Source organism: Microtus oregoni, unplaced genomic scaffold (genome assembly GCF_018167655.1).
Source record: "Microtus oregoni isolate MIOR12 unplaced genomic scaffold, Mior012 000022F_ref0000154, whole genome shotgun sequence".
NCBI classification, from domain to species: Eukaryota; Metazoa; Chordata; class Mammalia; order Rodentia; family Cricetidae; genus Microtus; species Microtus oregoni.
Window position 1 is genome coordinate 17,062,773 of NW_024543081.1, and position 6,322 is coordinate 17,069,094.

The following is a 6,322-nucleotide window of genomic DNA, read 5'->3' on the forward strand; positions in this document are numbered from 1 at the left end:
TGTAAATAAGCCCCAGTAATGAATATGGACTCTTGGGACTCAGCTTCTTCACCAGTCTCCATGGGGTGGTGGGGCAGGACTGCTGAGATGCTCTGAAAATGCAGAATCCATGCTACTTTATTCCAATCCAGGCCAGTGAGGACTGGCACAGGGTCGAAGTCCACCCTGTGGGTACTGCCCAGCCTGCTCTGCACCCTGTGGGTACTGCCCAGCCTGCTCTTCACCCTGTGGGCACTGCCCAGCCTGCTCTGCATCCTGTGGGCACTGCCCAGCCTGCTCTTCACCCTGTGGGCACTGCCCAGCCTGCTCTTCACCCTGTGGGCACTGCCCAGCCTGCTCTTCACCCTGTGGGCACTGCCCAGCCTGCTCTGCACCTTGTGGGTACTGCCCAGCCTGCTCTGCACCCTGTGGGCACTGCCAGCCTGCTCTGCCCATGATCTTAGGCTGGAGGCAGCCTTTCCAGGTCATATGTCCCTAGCTGGACTGCAGCCAGGTCCCAGCGGCAGATGTTGCCCTGAAGAAGCCTGGCTTCTTCCAGGACTCTTGGGCCAGCCTGGCCTGGCAATGAATCCCAGCTGGGTTTCAGCAAGGTCACAAAGACCTTCCCAGAACCACTGCCTAGAACTCTGGGAGGAGCTTGGGACTCTGACAAACACTTTAAGCTCTTTGGTAGGTAATGATGGGTATCTGTTTTAACCAATCAGTTCCCAAACTGTGCTCTGGTGCCTTCTTGGCCCCTCCCGCTAAGGGTAGCTGCCCTCCTAACCACTCAGATAAGGGTTTTCTGGTCCCAGCGTCTGTTGGTTCCTTGGAGCAGTTTTGCTACACTTTTATGGCAAGGATGAATACGAGTGTCCTTGTCTGGTACAGCGGGGACTGTTGAGTTTTTGGGAAAGCTGATTAAAGGAATAAGTCTGTAAACAATGTTGCTGCTATGCACTAAAATGCAAACCAGTTACAGCCCTATTGATTTATTTGGGACCAAATGGAGCTTGAAGTAAATTTTGTGTTTCAGTTTTCCCACCAGAAACATTATGTGAAGGACTGTAGCAACAGCTGAGCAGCTAAGAGCCCTGTCTGCTTTTGCTGAACCCCAGTTCAGCATCTGCATGCTGGCTTACAACGGTCTGTAACTCCAGTTCCAGAGGATCTGACACCCTCTTCTGGACTCCATGGGCACCACACACACACACACACACACACACACACACACACGCAACATTTATATGCATAAAATAAAAATAAATCCTTTAAAAATTGTGACAACAGAAAACATCTTGTGAACAAACCACAGCCCCAGAGGGACACACAGAATGGACGCACCCTGGGCGTCTACCAGATGCCTCGGCCTGCTGAGACTTCCACACCTGGTTTGATCTTTCCACCCGACTTCAGGTAACTCACTTCACAAAAGCCCACTTCCTCAAGCAAACTTCAGGTCTTTTTTCATGGTAAATGTTATAATTTTAGTACCATTTATTTTTTTTACCATTTAACACATAAAATAGCTCCCAGTTGTGTTAGGTTCTTACCACTTGAAACTTTGTTATTATATTCTGTAACTAGGTCATATGGTCATCCTGGTATTAGTTATTCTAGAAACTGCTATCCTGTTTTCTCCAGCACTGTACCTTTTTTTTTGTTGTTGTTGTTGTTGTTTGGTTTTTTGAGACAGGGTTTCTCTGTGCAACAACTCTAGCTGTCCTGGAACTAGCTCTGTAGACCAGGCTGGCCTTGAACTCATAGAGATCTGCCTGCCTCTGCCTCCCAAGTGCTGAGATCAAAGGTGTATGGCACCACCACCCCACTGTACCATTTTTAGGTTTTACAGTCTGTGCACAAGGACATTAGTTTCTGTTTTCTCATTTTTTACTTTGTGTGTACAGGGTCTCACACCCAGGGCCTGAAACACACTGGCGAGAGTTTTCCTATTGCCCTGTACTCCAAGTCCTTTTTTGGTTTCTTTAAAAAATTTTATTGTATGTGTATGAGTGTTTTGTCTGATGTATGCGTATGTATATTCTACAATCCTGGTGCTTGTGGATACCAGAGGAGGGCATTGATTTCCCAGAGCTGGAGTTACTGATGGCTGTGAGCTGTTGTGGGGGTGCTGGGAACTGAATACAGGTCCTCTGCAAGAGCAACAAATACTCTTAGCCTCTGAGCCTCTTGTCCCATACCCCTGAGACTGTACCTTAAAAAAATTTAAAGCTAAATTTGGTTCTTGTTATTGTTTTTTTATTGTTTTGTTTTCCGAGAAGGGGTTTCTCTGTGTAACCAGGCTGGACTCATAGGTCCACTTACCTCTACTGCCTGAGTACTGGGATTAAAGGCATGGGCCACCACACTCACCTGATTCTTGTTATTGTTATATAATCTAATTCTTGGTGGAATTTTTCATATTTGTTCTACTTTCTTCCGCTTCCACTTGTATTTTTCCTTAATAATCATGTCTGAACTAAAGACCTTGTTTTTTCCTCTCCATTTCTGAAATGAAATCACCTCGAGGTCTGTTTCTTTGTTTGACTTTCCCTCTTGATTGTTAGACAATCTTATATTTTGAAATACTTAGTAACTTTAATGAAGTTACAGATAATGTGTTCTAGGCGTTATCTTCTTTTAGAAGGAATTCACTTTACTCATTGCCAGACACAGGGTGAGGACCGATTTCCAGTAACCATTGGAGCAGAGATGGGTAGAGCCTGGGTTGTGAGTTTGGCTTCACACCTGCTTCTAGTAGGAACCTTCCAGGTTTCTAGATAAGAGCCTATGTCTTACTAGGGCTTTCTTCCCCTGAGAGTCCCAAGTGGGGATTCTGGTCAACTCAGGGCAATTCCTGGCAACCACACAGATGCACCTGTTCCCTCCCAGCTGAGAGGTCTTCTCTTTGCACGTGCTTTGTGCATTCTTGCTGGACTGTGCATGTTTACATGGCTACAGCATTTTACAGCATTTTCAGTGGAAATTGGGCTCAAGTCAGTTTATTCTCCCTATTTGTGAAGGCGCTGAAGGGATTTAAGTGGGTAATAACTATCTGGTCATTCTTCAGAAAGATTTCTCAGCCGTGTAAGGATAGACTGGAGGCTGCTGTGGTGACAATCACATGACATGAGAGAAGGGCCAGTTCAGAGACATATTCAAAAGACAGAACTTAATTCCCCCGAAGTCCTGGTGACAGTTGGGATCAAGGAGTGGGTTTGGCCCTGATGTTAGAGTTATCTCAGGACCAGGAAGTTGCTGGATGAGAGTGAACAGCTAGCCAGAGTGGGTTGAGAGAGAATAGATGCCCAAGAGCCTTGAGGTTAGACGTGGCGGTGGCAAGGGCGGAGATGTGGCTGATGAAGCAGATCCAGAGGGTAGATGCCTTCAAGGAGAAGAGATGGGGGTTGAGAAGTTGGAGTTGGGGAAGGTTCTGTGCATTTGGGCCATTCAGCAAGGTCTCCAATGTGCTGTGAAGCCTGCAGCACCTGTGGAGTGACTGGGTGCCTGAACAGGCACCAGGGACCTGGGAGAGTAGCATCTTCTCCAGTAGAGAAGGAGCCAGTTTGGGAGCCCGCGGGGCTGATGTCTTATTTCCACCAAGTCTCTTTACTTCTAATCTCGTCCTGTCCCTGAGTGCAAGTCCTCCTCGCCCACATCACTACTTGGTCCTCATCAGTTTTCCTGCCTCTGCTCAAACCATTTCAGAGCCATTGCTGCTTGCACAATATACTTCAGACGTTTGGGCTTCCGGGCTACAGTAGGTTACCTCAACTTTGACTCCTTTGCTCAATCCGTTCCTCTCCCACGCATCCTCTCCTTCCTCCACACACGTGACTCTGTGCAACTCACCATGGCCTTTGGTTTTACTCCCCTCACTCCTGAGACACCACCCACTGATGCTGACGGTCAGTCACTTGTCCCGAGGCAGGCTAACGCTGTGTTAACTTACTCATTCAATCCATGGTTGACACTGTGGTGTACCAGGTTCTATACTACATGCTGTGTTATATGTAAAATTCAGACCACAGTTTCCTGCTCTGAAGGTGCTTCCAACCTAGAGATGCAGAGCAGTAGCCCTGGTGGGCCAGAGGCAGTGCATGGGGAACCTGAGCTGGCCTCAAGGAGCTGGAGTCTTGAGCTAAGCCCTCACTGTGTTTTGCAACAGGTACCAATGATAACGTTGCTCTGAGGGTCAGGCATAGGATGAAGAGATGAATATTTTCCCCCCACAAATGCTGGTGTTGTTTAATCTTAAAAACAAGAAGATTTAATTATTACTTATGAAATTAAGTATTTTTGGTTGAAAGTAAATTACTTCCTTTGGCCCTAGTACAGTTAGCCCTGTCATGCTTTCCCATATATCCCCCTTGGGCACATCTATGGGCTGATCAAGTTGGATTACTCTCTATGGAGGCATGGGCAATTCTTGGAGACACAGAGAAGAGCACAGCTTGGTCCTTCTTATACCTTGTTTTTTTTTTCCCCTGTGTTTAAATAACAGGGGTCTTGGTTTTTCTTGATCCATTATGGTGACAGAGTGGCTTGGTCTGCTGCCAGTGTTTTGTGAAAATGTTTAAACAGAACATCAAGGCTTCTATCTATGAGGGCCAGACCAGCTCCTAGTCTCTATCTGGGAGTGCCAGCACAGCTCCTAGCGGCACTGAAACCTTGCAGATAGGACAGGCCAGATCCCAGGTGTTGGAATATGCTTCTCTTTCACTTGACCATCACCATGGTGATCTCACAGTTATGATCCCACTTAACTACATGTACCAACTTGAGAGCTTTCTGAAAAATATTTCATGTGCTATGTGTGTTTATGTGTAGGCATGTCCATGCCATGTTGTATGTATGTAGGTCAAGGGACAAACCTGGGTGTCAGTCTTTATCTTCCCCTTTGAGACAGGGTCTCTTCGTTAGCTGCTCCGCACTCCAGGCTAGCCGGCCTGCAAGCTTCTACAGATTCTCTTGTCTCTGTTTCCTATCTCAGTGTAGGGGCACTAGAAATACAGATGCATGCTACCATGCCCAACTTTACTCGGGTCCTGGGGTATGTACCATGCATAGCAAGCCTTTTCCCCACTGAGCCATCTTTACAGCCCAATATGAACACTTCTGCTTACTCAAGTGCGTAGGTCAGCATCAGGATCTCGGTTCTGTTTTACTTTCATTTCCCTGTGGGTAGAAACCTCTGCTCTTCTGGCCCTTACGCTCAGCCCCATACGTTTGAGGCACTATTTGCTCATAGTTTCTAAGGTATCTCAACAGCTCCCTTGCGCTTTCTACAAACACAGTAGCTCTTGCTGAGGCCCTCCCCTCTCTCTCTGTGGGGCGGGGTTTGAGAAAAAGAGTCTGGAACTTGTTTGTAGACCTGGCCTCATAATCACACCTCACAAGAGCTGAGATTAAAGGCATTTGCCATCACTGCCCAGTGAGTACCCCTCAACTATAGGACACTTTCAAGGCCCTGCATTTGGCTTTTACCCCCAGGCCCTAGCTGTTCCCAGAAAGCTCCTTCCCCAACTAAGTTTTCCTGGGATTTTGAGGAAAATCCTTACTCACTTTGCTTTGTGATGATCCCTGGGCTACTCTCATCTTGCTGGATGTTTTAACAATGTGAATGGTCTCTTTCTCTGGATCTGTGAGCTGGTATCAGGGGTGGGACTTTGTTATTGCGGTGCTGGGGATCCTAGCCCTTGCACATGCTAAGCAAGTTCTTACTGGGCAAGTTCTCAGCTGTTAACCCCAGGGCTTTCGCTGGTTCCCTCTAGTCAACATGTATACAGGACTTGCCACGGTGTTCTAGATGAGGAACTGGATCTGCTCGAAGGAATGGCAGAAGTGGTTTTGTCACTTTGGCGTGTACCAAATGACTAAGGTTAACAGTTAAAGGAAGGCAGACTTCAGGACAAGTTCTTAGCAGCAACGACTCCACCCCCAGCAGAAGGGCTATAAAAACTGACCATCGAGGAGAAAGTTCAGTTTGTCTGAGGTCAGGGCTAGCAGTAAGAGTAGCAAGGCAGCTGGGACAGCCAGTGGCAGTTGGCAGAGCCTGGATGCCAGGGTGAGGAATACTGACTTCACCCTGAAGGAACCAGGTAGAGGGGTCTTAGGTAGGTGGGCTGTGGGATCTGTGGCTCACATCTAGCAGTCTGATTTGTAGACATAAGGTCTAGATGAAGCTGAGGAGGCTGGGTGGGGGAAGAATAAGACAGAACAGAAGAGAGGATAGCCACTTCTGGCCTGAGGAGATAATACAGAAGCCTCATGTTTTGGGGAGGGTGCTTGTGGCTTGGCATAGGCCACAGCCGAGGTACCTGTGGGCCCTGGGTGGCATGTG